Genomic DNA, 18,066 nt, shown 5'->3' with positions numbered 1-18,066 from the left:
GTGCGCGCGCTATCAGCGCGCCTTACCCAGCGAGCCTTACCGTGCGCGTGCTACCAGCGCGCCTTACTGTGCGCGTGCTGCCAGCACGCCTCACCTTTGCGCGTGCTATCTGCGCGCCTTACCTTTGCGCGTGCTATCTGCGCGCCTTACCTTTGCGCGTGCTATCTGCGTGCCTTACCCTTGCGCGTGCTATCTGCGCGCCTTACTGTGTGCGTGCTACCAGCGCGCCTCACCTTGCGCGTGCTATCTGCGCGCCTTACCTTTGCGCGTGCTATCTGCGCGCCTTACCTTTGCGCGTGCTATCTGCGCGCCTTACTGTGCGCGTGCTACCAGCGCGCCTCACCTTGCGCGTGCTATCAGCGCGCCTATCCGTGTGCGTGCTCCTGCCTTGCGCGTGCTACTAGCGTGTCATATTTAGACTATAGCCGATAAATAAAGAACCTACCCCTGTTATATCTATCCTTTCCTTTCTACCTCCTCACTCCCAGCTCCGTTACTCACTCCTCCAATATACGTGGAGGAGGGAGTAACGTGACAAGACGAATCGCCTGATAGTAAGAAATTACCGTAGCGCATGGACACCAGTCACAATAGAAGAGTTAAAAGTGCGTTGCCGGACTTTAAGATAGAAGCATGAAAGTTCTTGTGTTAGAATAGACAAATTATCTCAATTTGCAATAAACTATTGGATGATGATTTAATTTCTAACCGGTTTAGGATTAGCACGTATTATGTTTAATTATTCAAATATATTTATTTCACTCATCCTTACACGAGGCTTATTGTGAGATAATAACAAATTTAATAGGCGTACAAAATTTTGGAGACACGTGTATGGACATATCATAGATTACTATCTACTAGATCTCGCATAATGAATCAGTTTTTGCGCACTTTTATTCCGTCACATCGTAGAACACATCGTAGGCATATACAAGACCTCCTCTCAGTTTACCACCTAAATAAATAAATACGGGACTATATTACACAATTCGACTTAGACCAACAGTAAGCTCAGTGAAGCTTGTTGTGGGTACTAGACAAAATCCATAGCTCAAGAACAAATATTTGCGTTGAACACACAAATATATGCCCTTGGATTTGAACCCGGGAGCCCCTGCTTCTTAGGCAGGGCCACTACCAACTACTTACGCTAGGAAGCCGCTAGATGTGGTATTTTCTATAAAAAGGGACCTTATTGTCGGTGGCGCTTACGCCATTATTAACGATGCTCCGATATAAATACAACGCCGCGCGACGCTGTGCGGCGTAAGCGCCATCGACAATAAGGTCCCTTTCCATAGAAAATGCCCCAGATATACTCGTATTTCATTATCATCATCATCATATCTGCCGAAAGACATATGCCTCCCCCGGGGATCTCCACAACGACCGGTCTTGAGCCGCTCTCATCCATCGGCTCTCCGCGACCTTAACCAGATCGTCGGACCATCTTGTTGTGGGTATTTTCTTGCTGCGTTTTCCGGTCCGCGGTCGCCAAGAAACTTTCTGCCCCATCGGCCATAGGTTTGCTAGCAATGAGGTCCGCCCACTGACACTTAAGTCTGGCAATTCTCTGAGCTATATCGACAACTTTGGTTCTCCTGTGGATCTCATTTCCTAGTTTATACATAAACTCGTATTTACTGATTATGATATAACAAATGGTGAGAACGAACCATTTTATGCACTATCTAGTGGTGAATAGTGATCGTATACGTAAATATTACTACATTATACTACTATATTACATTAATATGTTTTAATGTTTATTTGGGCACAAAAGGTACAATAATTCTTACAAATAGTAATATTTAATACATAAACAACCACCAACTCCTAACGTGTATACAAAAAACATAACATAATAACAATTATATTTACAGAACAAACATTTGTCGGCATTATAAATAAATTTAAAAATAATAAAGAATAATGAACAAAATAAGGTAAAAGTTAAAATATTCTAAACATCAAAGCACTCAGAACCTCATGGTCCTCATACCTTAACTAATCATACAAAATCGTGTGTTTATAATATTAATGACACATTTTACATATTTTAAGCCCCAGGTGATAGGTATTAATAACTCTTTTAATTATTAAAATCATTAATAGCGTTTCAACACGATAAAATAAACAATCATAAAGCATTATTTAAATTGTTTTGGCAGGATATGTCGAGTATATAAATAATTTAGGATTAAGGTATTAAAATATTTGTTATTGACAATAGGATAATATCAGAAAGAGCCGATCAATTGTAACTTCTGTATATTTTGAAGTGTAATAGGACTGATTACTTATCAATAGAAAAAAAACCGGCCAAGTGCGAGTCGGACTCGCGCACGGAGAATTCCGTACTTTTTAGTATTTGTTGTTATAGCGGCACCAGAAGTACATAATCTGTGAAAATTTCAACTATCACGGTTCATGAGATACAGCCTGGTGACAGACAGATAGACGGACAGACGGACAGACAGACAGACGGACAGCGGAGTCTTAGTAATAGGGTCCCGTTTACGGAACCCTAAAAACAATCGACATTATCTGTCCCCACTGTCCCTAACATGTCAATCAAACATCACTAATAAGTAAATACCTACTACTAATAATCGATTTCCATTACACATACTTATAGTTTATTGACATATAATAACAGACAATAAATGGGTCATAAACTACATGTCGTAAAATCAATTTGTGACTTATATTCCAAATATTGAGGTCGATGGTACTTGAGCCAAATCACAGTGCTGCTAGCGAGCTGTGACAGCTATCTGTTAGAGTGTGAAAGTAATAAGGTCAATACGGATAAGTGTGGCTGTGGGGTAAGTGTGGAAATTATTGAAGAAGTACTACTTACAGTAGTCGTGCTTATTAGGAATTATCCATTTATTACAAGCTTTTATTTAACTTACAATGTACCTATGTAAGTATGTATGCTATGTTTGTAAGGGTCAATTCTTACAAGTTAAATTTGACCCACTTCCCGGTTTCCGATAAAGCTGAAAATTTGCATACATATGTAAATCGGGTGACAATGCAATATTATGGTACCATCGAGCTGATCTGATGATGGAGACAGGAGGTAGCCATAGGAACTCCGTGAAGAAACAACGAAACCTAATTGTGTTTGGGATTTTTAGAAATGTCTCAATGAGTATTAGTTACCCGTGGAAAGAAAAATACAGTCAGCGACAAAAGCTTGTACCAAAAATTTATTCTTTGCCAAAACCTTATTATTTGTTCCTGTCACAAAGATGTTTTTTTGTCTGCATGCCTTTCTTATTTATGTACTATGTTGTGTCATCAAATAAATGTATTTTCTTTCTTCTTTCTTTTATTTCAAAAGTTGTTAATTTTTATGATTGAATGTTCTAACTCGTTTTTTTCAATTCATCCCTACTATCCTTACTACTCGTATTCCTTACTAAAATTATAAATGCTAAAGTCTGTCAGTCTGTTACCTCTTCACGTTTGCACAACTGAACCAATTTTAACGAAATTTGGGACGGAGATAAGTTGAGGTCCGAGAAAGGACATAGGACAGTTTTTGTCAATCATCATCATTCCACGCTGAAGTCATCACAGGGCGGACACGCTATACATCAAAAATCACTCGCGTTTCCATGTGTGAACGGCACGTCCGTACACGCGTCATACGTCATAGTGTGAGTAAGTTGTTTAAAAATAGTACTGAGAGCACGCCAGAAGTCCGCCAGATTTCTGTCGCGGGGCGAGGTAATCGGTCGGTAAGTCGGGGCCGTTCTGTATGATATACTATTACTTATTCTGTGCTAATATAAAGCCATGATCCTCACAAAACAAAATGTATGGTACCTACCTACCTAATCATTACGAAACATTGTTTATAAACGTAGCTTAATAATAATGGAATCTTATTTAATCTTTAGTGAAATTTTCTTAGCGAGAAAGCTTACTGAATAAACTCCTGGCATTCAGAAAGCATTAAGATCGGCATTCGGACCAAGAATTCAAAAAGCCACTCCATTCCATTTTACCGCTCAAGTTCAAAACAAGTGCGAGTCGGACTCACCCACCGAGGGTTCCGTATAAATTACACTTTTTTTTACAAATTTATAGTTTTTACATTTTTCCCTGTACTTGTAGTGTAAGACAATATTATTTGCCAAATTTCATCGTTCTAGGACAACGGGAAGTACCCTAAAATAATTGATTTCCATGAGTGTCCAAACATACGTTTCTTGCGGCAAAAACAGCCGTATCTTTTTTTATTTGATTTTCTTACAGCTTTAAGAGACTGTAAACTTGAGTAGAATTGAGTATATTGGGTATACTATACGCGATATGATCCGTTTTCATAGTTTTATTTCATGAGTATCGCGGTAACCGAAGACAATATTGAGTATATTATTATGGTTTTAATTTCAACTAGATTCCTCCACGCGTTCCCGAGATAAAGGGACGGACGGACAACAATGAACAAAGTGATCCTATAAGGGTTCGGTTTTTTCCTTTGGAGATACGGAACCCTAAAAACAACAAATAAAAAGCAATTAAAATGTCACCTCGAAACAACTCCTTTTCTTCCACAAAATTCCGTTAATTTACACAAAAACCTCTTAATTCCGGTAAGTGGCAAAAACAAAGTTTCCCTTTTGATGAGAATTCTTGGCAATGAATCACGTGGACAATGATCATTAATCATTATTTTTTGCGATGACGAATCGTGATTTTTATTCGGCGGTGTGAATTAAAAAGTCTGATTGAGGTACTGAATCATTGTCATTGGAACGTCATTGAGGTTGATTCCGTTTTCACAATCTGATAAGGTTTTCATTATTTTAAGATTTACACAAACCTATTAACCACCTCCATAGCGCCATACAAAGTTACTCTCTCATTTTAAAATTACATTCTTAAATAATATTAAATTTGACATGAACAATCTAATAAGTAATAACATATACGAGTATCTATGTCTAGTACTAGTTTTTCTTGCTAGAAATTGTAATATTTACAAAGAAATAAGAGCGAGAAGTTTCACATGTAAAACTTCTATTAGCTTTATTTTCTTTGTACCAGACATAAATATGAAAATGTTCATGTCAAGCTTAACGTTTCAAAATGAGAGCGTAACTTCGATTGAATGGGGGCGGCTTTTTGGCGAAGTATTTCGTATCAAAATGAGATTAAAACTATATCAAAAAGTAAAACAGAATTGGCCTAATGGCCTTATTGTCATTTGTGGTCGGGTGTGACGTCACGGAACCATTTGTGTAGTTCTGTGAAGATAGAAGCTATTAGTAGTTTTATCAAATATTGTCGATGATTCATTTGTAACTGCTACTTTCTTTTGTTCACCGTCAAGGTAAACGACCTGTCATCATCATCGTGGTAGCCTTTTGATCCAATCTTGGATGTAGGCCTGCTCCCTCGTCTTCCACTCCCGTCGATCTTGTGTCCGATTCATCCAGTCCCGACCTCCGTGTCGTCGGATGTCGTCCAGCCAGCGCTGCTTCTTGTCCAGCGATTCTTACGACCTGTATTTTACATTTAACTTTTGGACCTTGTTTGTAGCACACTGCACAATTACATAGGAATTTCCTACAGCGAACTTTCTGTAGGTTTTCACAATAAAAATCTGTAAAAAAGGTTAATGGTTAGGTATTTCATATTAGAATTATGTATTACTTAAACAGGCCCTACATTCACAATTGAAGACTTAAAAATTACTTCACCATACTATCATTTAATATTTTTATTAATATTGAATACGAACAAATATATAAAACCAATCAAGAAGAAACAATAACACAAATATCCGAACTATCTCTCTTTATTAATATAATAAATATATCATCCATCAAGTATGAACTATGTCTGTGAGATTAAATATATAAAAAAGGTACATTCTTCTTCTTCTTCCTGCCCTTATCCCACGTTATGTGGGGTCGGCACAACATGTTTTTCTCTTCCATTCTCCTCTATCTTTCGTCACCTCAGCACTCACTCCTTTCTTTCTCATATCCTCTTTCACACAATCCATCCATCGCTTTTTGGGTCTACCATACGCTCTCCGTCCATCAACATTCATCCCTAACATTCTTTTGCCTATATGGCATTCATCCCTCCTCATCACATGCCCATATCACGCTAACCTACTACTTCTTATCTTCTCCGTTACTGGTGCTACTTTCAAACTTCCCCTAATATACTCATTCTTAATCCGATCCTTTCTCGTCACTCCACACATCCATCTCAACATCCTCATTTCCGCTGCGTGCACTCTTCTTTCATCCGTCACTTTCATCGCCCAGCATTCTGATCCATACATTACAACAGGTCTCACGATCGATAAAAAAGGTACATTATATGATGTAAATTGTGTGTAGGTCGTAATTTTTTAGTATCACTATCAAGGTTTGGGGATCGTAAAGGGTGTATTGTATCGCTTGTAAGTACCTATATAGTACGTACTTACTTATAGCGAGGTAGTATTTGATAAAGTGTTATTAGATAGGTAGATATAATAAGTGCTAACAGATAGAAAAAGTATCTGCGGGTTTTTTAATCTGTTCTATTACTTAAGACTATCCGACAACTTTAAACTGCTCAGGACGCCTTTATCACCTATTTCGTCACCTTTTTGCCTAACCTTCCACATCGTCAATCTCTTATCTGGTCCATATTTCTATATGGTCCACAGTGCTCAGTGCACAGTGGTACTCGTCGTCACCATTCGTTTGTCTTCTATAGCAGGGTACTAAGGCGATACAAGAATAGTGACAAGTTAGCACTGTGGTCGATATTTAGGTATAGGAATGGTGACGAGTTAAGAAGGTTACCAATATGGCAAAGAGGACAATTTAAGAAGGTAACGAAACAGAACTTTGAACAAAGTCACCCTGAGCCCTATACACCGACGGTGGAAACTTGAAATTGGAAATATACTTTCTTCAAATGTTGTAGAGCTACATTACGATTGGATTTCTGAAATCCAACTCCAAATGGAAAAACGGAGGTGAAAGTTTTAAACAATTTTTACGGAAACGAAGTCGCGGGTGTCTATAAAACTAGCGAAATATATATTGTTAAAAAAAATAAGTTGAACATATACCATATTAGATGTGCACTGCCTAATAACAGTAATAACATTTACATTTACAATAGTTTTAATTCAACGTGGATGTACAGTCGAAGTCAAAAATATGTTTACACTTTTGCACCTTACTCCTTTGTAATAAGGCGAAAAATGTAAACATATCTTTGACCTCGACTGTACATACGTGAATATTAAGCAATACAATTAATAGTTAATTTGGATCCCTTTCATGCCTACCAAACAGACATATTTATTGCAAAATTAACCAGCCTTTAAATTACATTTAACTAACCAATCATAATAATAACAAACAAACCGACATTTTAAGGACAAATTATTCGATTATCAATAAATCATTTCACATAAGTTCCCTACCATCTTATTTAGAAACGTGATATGTGACATTTCGTTAGAGCGGTTTCAATGTTGCCACTTCACCGTTGTTGCCCATCTTCGCCCGAGTAAAATAATAGTTTTTAATTACTCCTTTACGTATAGGTTAACTGGAAGAGATCTCTCTTAGGGATAAGTTCGCCTTTGTACTACACAATTATGTTCTGCCTGATGTAATCGATTTTCTTTTCGTACAATAAAGTGTTTACTTACTTACTTAATATTGTCTTCGGTTACCGCGATAGACACATGAAATAAAACTATGAACACGGATTATATCGCGTATATTGAATTTATAATACATCCCGACGTTTCGAACCCTTTACAGCGTTCGTGGTCAACGGGTGACTGCGGAAAAACTACAAAGTGCAAAAATACCCACATACAAAAAATACTTACTTAATTTTAACAAGAAATAGATAGGTATCTTCCTGATTTCACATTAAATATAGCTGCGTTAAAAATAGTTTTAGAGTAAAAAAATTAAAATTCTAAAATAAAACCCCAACTTTACCCATCCCCAACTTGACTTAATTTTTTTCCGAGAATGCACTAAATTATTTCATATTCTAAATGTTTAATTACTTATAAACGCCCATGATACAAGTTCTAGTGGAGTTATAATTTAATGCTCTAAGGCGAAGTTATGTACTAAAGGCGAATTCAGGGTACTCATTTTTGCCAACCCTTGTTTTCAACTAGCGACCCGCCCCGGCTTCGCACGGGTTACCCTTAACAAATTATACACCTAAACCTACCTTAATAATCACTATTGATAGGTAGGAAAACGCATGAAAATCCGTTCAGAAGTTTTCGAGTCGCGAACATACAGACACATAGACATACAGACAGACGCGGCGGGGGACTGTTTTATAATATGTGGTATTTTCTATAAAAAGGGACCTTATTGTCGATGGCGCTTACGCCATTATAAACGATGCTCCGATAAAAATACAATGCCGCGCGACGCTGTGCGGCGTAAGCGCCATCGACAATAAGGTCCCTTTTCATAGAAAATGCCCCATATGTATATAGTTAGATGAAATACAACATTGACAACTGAGTTTGTTAATAAAATGTGAGGTTTCAACCAAAAGCTACCACATTGTCGATTGTCGATAAGGTTGATTTCAAATTAATGCTATATGGAAATAGCGCCTTATTGACAACCGACAATAAGTACCCTTTTGATTGAGAATGGCACAAATAAGCACATTATCACTTCATAGTATAAAACAAAGTCGGTTCCTGCTGTCTGTCTGTCTCTATGTATGCTTAGATCTTTAAAACTACGCAACGGATTTTGATGCGGTTTCTTTTAATAGGTAGAGTGGTTCAAGAGGAAGGTTTATATGTATAATACATCAGCATTGACCCGTGCGAAGCCGGGGCGGGTCGCTAGTGAAAGTATAATACTTTAAATCCTCGTAATACTTTTTGATTCTAAAAGGTTCCTTATGCTAATAAGGTAGTTATTTGCATAAAACAAATCTCAGTGGCCAATTATGGTTGTTTATAATCACTTAAAGCGCGGGAGGTCTTGCCTGCGGTGTGGCCATATATTATTTAAGAATCGTAAGATGGGTCATTGTGTAAGTTTTCGTCCACTTGACGAAATTTGAATATAAATCTACATTGCTGCACAACTTTGGACTTACTGCAATTCTTAATGTCTGAACAATATATCTATCTACATAAAAATGGTATTTCGCAACTAGCAAATTAAAAATGAAATATATTATTTGCTAATCCGTCAAGTGGACGAAAACTAGAGAATGGACGGAAACTAGCGCAATGACCCTATTATTTAATTTAAGAATCGTAAGGTGTATATGTTATTTATATGATACTATATATCTTGTCCAAATTACGACGATTAGAAAGGTTTATTTTTATTCGTTGTGGAACACGCCTCAGTTACAATATTGATAGAACGCATCGGTCAAAAACATTTCTCACATTTTAACGCGTTTTTAGGGTTCCGTACCCAAAGTGTAAATCGGGACCCTATAACTAAGACTCCGCTGTCTGTCTGTCTGTCCGTCTGTCACAAGGCTGCATCTCATGACCCGTGATAGCTAGACAGTTGAGATTTTCACAGATGATGTATTTCTGTTGCCGCTATAACAACTAATACTAAAAACAGGATAAAATAAATATTTAAGGGAGGCCCCATACAACAAACGTGATTTTTTGCCGTTTTTTTGCGTAATGGTACGGAACCCTTCGTGCGCGAGTCCGACTCGCACTTGGCCGGTTTTTTACTTTTTATGACAATTGTTTTGTATGACAAAAAAAAGAGAATATAAGAAACGGCTGCCGGTTCTTAAATCTTTTATCCCCATTTTTGTCTACCGGATTTTGAAAAAAATGAATACTTATTTTATTCATTTATAATTTTCTTCGTATCTCTATTGCTGTAAAAGATCTTACATAATTATACGAAATCTACTTGGGTTTGTCTTTGACGCCTCTATAAATTTGTCTAAGGTTTTAATTTTAAACTAATTAACACAATAGTTATGGCCAGAAAACCAGTTTTTTTCGCCTAAAATTATTCAACTTTGATGCGAAATCTTTTCTTCACTATCATTTCTGAATTTTGTATTGTTTTACTGCAATGGGTGCCATAAGTACTAATAACCGATATGAGGTTTTCGCGAATGCAGCTATACAATCGGTATTCGAAATGGATACATCACTATAGCGCGGCAAGGACTTGACAGATAGCCTCGCCGTAATGGCGTCGCCTGGTGGAGTTTCCCAAGTTATGTCTGTTTTTATTGTATTAAATCCTTTATTTGATGATGATTGGTGTATTACTTTAACAGTACCTACTATTAATAAAAAATTGTCATCCTAGCCTATTGCTTGCGCTAGTACAACGAAACGATTTGTGTCTCTCTATCACTCTTCCATATTAGTGCTTCAGTAACTACAGTACATCAGCTGAGTTCGGCCGGATATAACAGCTGTACGTGGTGATAGCGTTTATTGTAATATGTATTTTTAACTTATCTCTGTCTCTGTCTTTTGTATGTTATATTATATATTAATTTAGTTGTTTTTATTGTTACCTGTCGTGATTGTTTCACCGGATGGTCTCACCGGAAGATCAGCGCTGGAAGTCGCCAGCAACATGCTGAGGTGAGACCATTTCGTGGCACTTTTTCTTTTTATTTATGTTTTTCTGTTTTGTATACTTTTCTATTTGTGTGTGCTAACGAATAAATTATTTCTATTCTTTTTGCGTTCCGTTCGCTACGGAGCGTAAACAGTTGGTATGTTGGCTACGCACCCTACTATTTCGCAGATTAGCAAAGTAATATTTTTGTTTGAATTGATATACCTATATAGTTTTTTCAGTTATTTTCATGTTCCGTCCGATCAGAGGGGCTACCGCGAAAACCGACATTCGCTAATTGCGGGGATCTTTCTCTTTTACTCCAATGAAGGCGTAATTAGTGTGACAGAGAAAAATACCCGCAATTTGCGAACTTCAATTTTCGCGGTTATAGCCCAGATTAGTGTGCAAGTGCTCCGTTGTCTTAAAAACTTATCCGTGAATAACCTTTAGCATGAGCATCGCTATCTCAGCATCGAGATAGCGATAAAGAAACGATAACGATACAATAAGATAAGATATCGTGATTGCCTTTCCTTGTAGCGGCGTAATGGCTTTTAAATAGCGTTCTTTAAGGCTTTGCTAATGAAAAAAGTTGCAAGTGTCTTAATGTCTTGGCAATGTTTCGCATGAATATACAGTATGATTTCTGGGTCGTTATTCAGAACCACTTTTTAGCTCTGTAAATGATCCACATTATCATATGGTCGTATTTGATTAAAAGATAATTAGTTTAATTATTTTAATTTTTCAAGTAAAATTAATCTTATACTAAGTAATCACGGTCACCCTATGACTATGACATAATACGCTGTATGGAAAGTGACAAGACGTCACATTGAGTAGGGTGACCAAATTGTATGCAAAAAAAAATCTACTTGTCATCTGAAAAATAATCATCATTATAGGTGATAAACAATAATTAACAACATCATTAGGCTCATCTCATCTCTTGCTTCATGACCCCGAAATCATTGACCCCTTTAAAAAGCTTCGAGCTTCCATTTCATAAACACAAACCATTCTGTTGTAAATAAAAGGGACTTCGTTACTATTTAACCCCATGAGTTTTCAAACTGGGGGCCAGTATAAACAGACTTTTTTTTCTTTAAATAGGTATCGATACACCTACCGCTAATATTTCTATAAGACACACTTCTGCATCCGACCGAGACCGAGACGTGCGTTTTTGGACCAAGCCAAGGAGTAAATCAACGTATTGACGTATCAGGAGCTCAAAACAGTGGCAGAAAGAAGAACGGAGTGGCGGTTACACCACCGACAAGATCCAGGCTCTTAAGAGTTATGATGATGACACTTCTGCATACCGTTGCCCTCACTTAACGGTCAATTAAGATAATTGCGGTTAATGAGATACTACCAAAAAATAAAAATATGTAGGAATATCTCTATGTTTTTGAGGTCGGTAAGTATGTAAGAAGAAACCTGCATGAGTTCCCAATGGCAAAGGCTCACTCCGCAAGGAGGAAACCAGGGCTGGCTGTCCCCGCGCATAGGCTTCAGAAAACCGGTAAGTCTCTTGGTGTAATGGGTGCTAAAATATATAATAAAATACCTGAGCCAGTCAAAACAGTTACGACAGATTGTGCCTTTGTTCGTAAGCTCAAAATGTATTGTACTAACATGGCCTACTACTCGGTAAATGAGTTCCTGGAGAATTCATGTGACATGTGACCAAGTACATTGATTAGAATAAATAAATTGTGTAATTTTATATTGTAATTAGTTCTATCTTATTGTTATTATTGTTATTTATATCGAACTGTTGACATTATTAATTCATAGTTATGTGCATTTTAAAAATATTGACATGTGAATTTATTATCATTTTGTAAGTAATTTTTTTTTTATGTAACTGACAGTGTATGATTAATACCAATAAAATTATATTCTATATTCTATTCTAAACAAGATCCTAAAAACACATTTCGAACGTCCGTCCATTTCCATATACCAAATAAACTAAAATCCAATGCGGTCCGTATTTCGTTAAAATATAAAGCGCGGTGAACTCGTTTGATTCGAATGATTTTAATACTACCCATATCGGACTGTCTGCACATATTCTCTAAATGGATGCTTTAGGACTGCACACTTGCGTTCATACTCGCTTAATAATTGTTTTTTTTTATTTTTTTTTATTTAAGGTTTACCAACAGATACAACACTACCAGGCCTCCTTCACTCGCTCAAGGCCACGCGCTATATGCCTACCGCTCGGCGTATCGTCGACAATACAACCGACAGAGGGCCGCCGAACGCCCGCCTGAGCGCTCGTACCGCACGTTTCCCGCGCTTACGCTTCGAAATCACGAAACCACGTAATAATTGTGCAGAGGATGGGTGTAAAAGTCAAAAAACAAAAGAAAATTTGTCGTCTTTTTCCATTTCCGAGAGACGAAGAAAGGTGAGTAGTATTTTAAATCTATCTTTATGAATTTTGTCACCATTTATTTCTTTGAACTTATTAACTAAATAAAAAATAAAAAATCATTATAATAAATCCATAATGCTTATATGGAACAAGTACTCTTTATTTCTAATAATGAGCGTAAAATCTTAAATGTGTGTGTGTTATGCTTATATTGCTTTTGGCTTTTCATTTCATTTCATTTTAATTATTTACTGCCATGTACATATAGGTGTTATATTTATTTAAATTGTAACAGCATCGACCCTGAATAGGAGAAAGATAATCTTAATGACTAAATACTTAAAATTACCTTATATAACACATAACATATTTTTAATTCATTTCCGTAGTTGAATAAAGAGCGTTTTTCAACGCCAGTGTGCAGCATGGAGTGGAGTGGTAAATTAAATTCCAACGTACACATATACACAATAGGAATCCTGATTTCTTTTCGCCCTCGCAGAAATTCAAATAAATCTTAGAGGTACAGTCAATCTCCGTTTTACTGTGTTTTCAAAAACATGCGGGGAAATAATATTGTCTTCGGAGTTCGCTTACCGCGATAGTTACTCATGATATAAAACTATGAACTATTAACGTCGGGATCACAGATTTAATATATTCGCTAGATGACGCAAATATCACTGTTTGTATTGAAAATTTGTATTGAAACCAAGCGTGCTGACTTTTTCATACAAAATTTACGCATAATATAATTTTAAAATTACTTACCTGTGATAGGAAATATGTTGCCTTTGAATGCTAGCAAATTTTCGAGCTGTTGCAGTTAATTATCACGCAACGAGGCATTTTAAGTTTTTACTGACGTCCAGCTGCAACAACTGACGCGCGCGGACTGTCAAGAGCGACAGTCAACCTCGACGCTTGGTCGGGGTTCGGACACGCAAAGTAGATGCATTTGCGTCATCTATTGTATATTTATATCTGTGGTCGGGATATATTATGAATTCAATATACGTGATATAATCCGATTTGAAAGTTTTTTTCCTGCGTGGAAATATTGTTACGTAGAAGAGGCTACAAATATCATATTGCGAGTGATTTAGTGAGATGAATTTTATACAGTTCCAGGGCATTGCTGCACAGTAGGTAAGTGAGACATTCAGACCCGTCGTACAGCATAGATAACTGACCCCTCTGCGAACAAATTTCAATGCAGGAGGGTCAGTTATCTCTGCAGCTTTCTGTACATTGAACTCCTATGAGTAAGCTATAAAATATTGGCACACTAGCGTCTTTTGGGCGTCGGCGTTTAACTATGCGCTAGCGCTATGGAAAATGGCGTCGTTGCGCAGTTGCGCCAACATCGCGTCGCGCAGCAGCCATAGAGTTGACCAAACGCCGGGCGCGGGAGACGCTAGTGTAGGGTATCTTTTAAGGTAGTATATCTACGCATTTGTTAAAAATTTCTCAGCTAAAGAAAAAGTTATGAAAATCGGATTGCTAGCCTTATCCCTAGTCCCTACTCTATTATACACGGTGGCTAAAAAAATAAGTGCATTCCCGTTGCCAGGGAGGTTAAGATAAGTTAAGTTAAGATAAGTTAAGATAAGATAAGATAAGATAAGATAATCGTTTATCTGATAAAACACGAGTTACATATAAGATGTAAATATGTACAAATTCAGTTCTTTACATGTCTGGCCGGAATTTCAGCATTCAAATATTTATAAGGTTTTAGGATTATACTGAGCAACTTTTACTATGGGACCAACCACGAAATCGCGAAAAAAATTGGCTGTTTCATACATTTTGGCAGGTCTATTTTCTATGGGAGAGTTTTTTTTTCGCGATTTCGTGGTTGGTCCCATAGTAAAAGTTGCTCAGTATAATCCTAAAACCTCTCTGGCAACGGGAATGCACTTATTTTTTAGCCACCCTGTATACATACCTGTCTATAACAACAATACACAACACAATACACACTAACAAACATTCTTTATTGCACACCTTAATAAAAGAAAACAATACAGCAAACACAAGTAGAGGTAAACAACGGGCGGTCTTATCGCTAAAAAGCGATCTCTTCCAGACAACCTTTAACTACTTGGCTGTCAATCCCTAATTTTCCGGCCTCTTCAGTATTGTACTATTAGTACATTGTCGTCGTAAGTGGTAAAATGGAAGATAAAAATGGCAATTTATAAAATAACAAGCTGTCTGTTTCACGCTCCGTAACCCGTGAGCTAACATTAATAGAAATTTCCTTAAGTAATAATACATTTCATTAAGTAATAATACATTTCCTTAAGTATGAATGTAGAATATTGTATTCTTCCAAGAATTACCTACATCAGTATACTTAACGTACTTTTCGAACAAAGGGTATATGTTGCTGTTGTGATATTTATGGATTTGCTTCAGTACCCGCAGAGATATTATATAACTATAAACAATAAATTCATTCTAGGGGAGACCGAGGTAAGTTGTGACAGAGGAGAGTTGCGACATTGTCGATTTTTTGTAAACCCTTAACTATTAGCGAGCTCGCAACAGTGCGCCGTTTGTCAGTTAACTTAAACTAACAAACGCGCGCTATTGCGAGCTCGTTATTAGTTCTGATTCCAAAAAAATCGATGATGTTACAACTCTCCACTATCACAACTCACCTCGGTCTCCCCTATATAAATACAATCTCACAATCATAATACACAACGATCTACTCAGACAAGTATTGTACTACTAGTTCATGTTGTCAAAACATTTTCACAAAGTAAAGCTACATATGTGCCATTCTCAATCAAAAGGGTACTTATTGTCGGTTGTTAATAAGGCGCTATTTCCATATAGGTTCAATTTGAAATCAACCTTATTGACAAGCGTTGGTTGAAAATGTCACATATATTAGAAACTGACGAAAAAGGTTTCATTTTAGAGTTTGGAATGATTCACGGTTAGTTTCATTTTATCCAAAAAAAGTGACATAGTAACTTGATGCAAATTTTGAGTTGGTCCCTCGTGTCATGTCATAATTAACTTTTAAGTGATGATGTCACATGATGAATTTTTTTTAGGTAGCCGTTCATTTGGATTTGATTTTACACTTGGTATTTTTCTGTTGGTTGGCGTTGTGGCACAGAATAAGTAATAGTATTATCATACAGAACGGCCACGCACCGCCCCGCCCCGACCCGAATTACCTCGCCCCGCGACAGCAGATTGACGGCCGTTTGCCGGCAACTTACACACACTGACGCATGACGCGTGTACAGACGTGCCGTTCACACATTGAAACGCAAGTGAATTTTGCTGTATAGCGGGTACGCCCTGAGGTTGTGGTGAAAATTTTTGTTTATCACTCGATACCGAAGTTTGTTTAGGTAACCCTCAACGTGCAACGCTCAAAATCTCACTTCCAATTTTGGAATCGTTCGTTTGCTCGGTTATCAATGTTAAACAACAACTTTGCCCCCTTGTAAAATAAATAACTAAGTATTAAAACACTGTAAAGTAACAGCTATAATCTAAATATTGGTTACAACACAAACCAGAAATGGCTGACCGTTTTTCTATTACGCTACATTTTATCGTGGTAGACCAAGCTACACATATTTCATATAATCCCAATTTGTCTCGACACTTGACTGTTTCAGCCCGGAGGGTAGATGGGGCGTCTCCATTGAAAAGCCTTCGATGTTGTAACCCGATATTGTTATAACACCTTGCTATTTATCAAGTGTTCCGTTTGGCCCCATGTCCTCGGTATAGGGGGTATACGGGTGAGTAGTTTGAAGAGATTTGTCAATGCTAAGGTAGGGGTCGGTAACTTTAGAAAAAAAATGAAACGGGACTTTAAACATCTATGAAAATCGCAAGTTTTAAAGAGCAGCCAATATATTGTATGGTCTGTCTAATAAATTATCATATTTCAGAGTTTAGTATGAGGTCCTTAAAAAAACCGGCCAAGTGCGAGTCGGACTCGCGCACGAAGGGTTCCATTACGCAAAAAAATCACGTTTGTTGTATGCCCCACTTAAATATTTATTTTATTCTGTTTTTAATATTTGTTGTTATAGCGGCAACAGAAATACATCATCTGTGAAAATGTCAACTGTCTAGCTATCACGGTTCATGAGATACGGTTCGGTGACAGACGGACAGACAGACAGAGAGACATACAGCGGAGTCTTAGTAATAGGGTCCCGTTTTTACCCTTTGGGTACGGAACCCTAAAAAGGAGTGTTTGTGTGTGTGAGAGATATTTATCGCCGGGTACCATCAGGCGGGCCGTATGCTTGTTTGCCACCGACGTGGTATAAATAATATATATTTTATGTATTATATACAATGTATGTAACCAAACGATGCAAGTACCGTTATTGTGTTTATGCCTTGGAGTTTTCTATAAGTCTTAAAAAACTCATAAATGTTAGATCAAAGAAAACGATTCTTATATTATTATCATCAATTTTATTGTTTACAAAGTAGACATAGACATAGACATAGACATAGACATAGACATAGACATAGACATAGACATAGACATAGACATAGACATAGACAAAGACATAGTAAAGTAGCGTCGTCGTAGTTAAATTGAAAGCCGTGAATAAAAAAAATACCAAACAAAAATATGCAAAAACATATAAATACGATGTTTTAATTTAAATAAATAATAGATAATTTCTGTGTGGCTATAAATACACGATTCTCAGATATTTAGCAAGTTTGTCAGTCTGTACGTCCGTGTGTCACACCCTAAGGAAGTTCGTGACGTATAACGCCATCATCAGCTGGGTGATGAGCAGACGCGACACGCATCGTTAATTTCTACCTACGTACGGTATGCTAACTTTCATGTAGGCTTGTAGAGTATAAAGTTTAGTGGGTGCAGACTTGCAGAGCCGACACGGGGTTTAAGAAATTGTACTGGATTATGAAACATGAACTGTCTTTCCCGACGCCATAACATGTTTCTTTCGACTTGCTAAGGTTTGCTTCGTCTTAAGAGGCCCACTGACTATCAGTCCGCCAGACGATAGACGAATAACTGACAGGCCGATG

The 18,066-nt window shown here is 37.2% G+C and overlaps 1 long non-coding RNA gene across 1 annotated transcript in view; it reads left to right on the top strand.

The window, feature by feature from the left end:
* The window catches only part of LOC134751459 (uncharacterized), a 255,547-nt gene extending 244,598 nt beyond the window's left edge, over window positions 1-10,949 (top strand). Inside the window, exon 3 of the long non-coding RNA XR_010128661.1 lies at window positions 10,877-10,949. This is a non-coding gene — a long non-coding RNA (uncharacterized LOC134751459). The remainder of the gene's footprint in view (window positions 1-10,876) is intronic.
* Window positions 10,950-18,066: the final 7,117 nt, after the last annotated feature.

This window comes from Cydia strobilella, chromosome 22 (assembly GCF_947568885.1).
Source record: "Cydia strobilella chromosome 22, ilCydStro3.1, whole genome shotgun sequence".
Classification (NCBI taxonomy): domain Eukaryota; kingdom Metazoa; phylum Arthropoda; class Insecta; order Lepidoptera; family Tortricidae; genus Cydia; species Cydia strobilella.
Note: the sequence above shows the minus strand (reverse complement) of the source record. Positions and strands in the feature narration are given on the sequence as shown.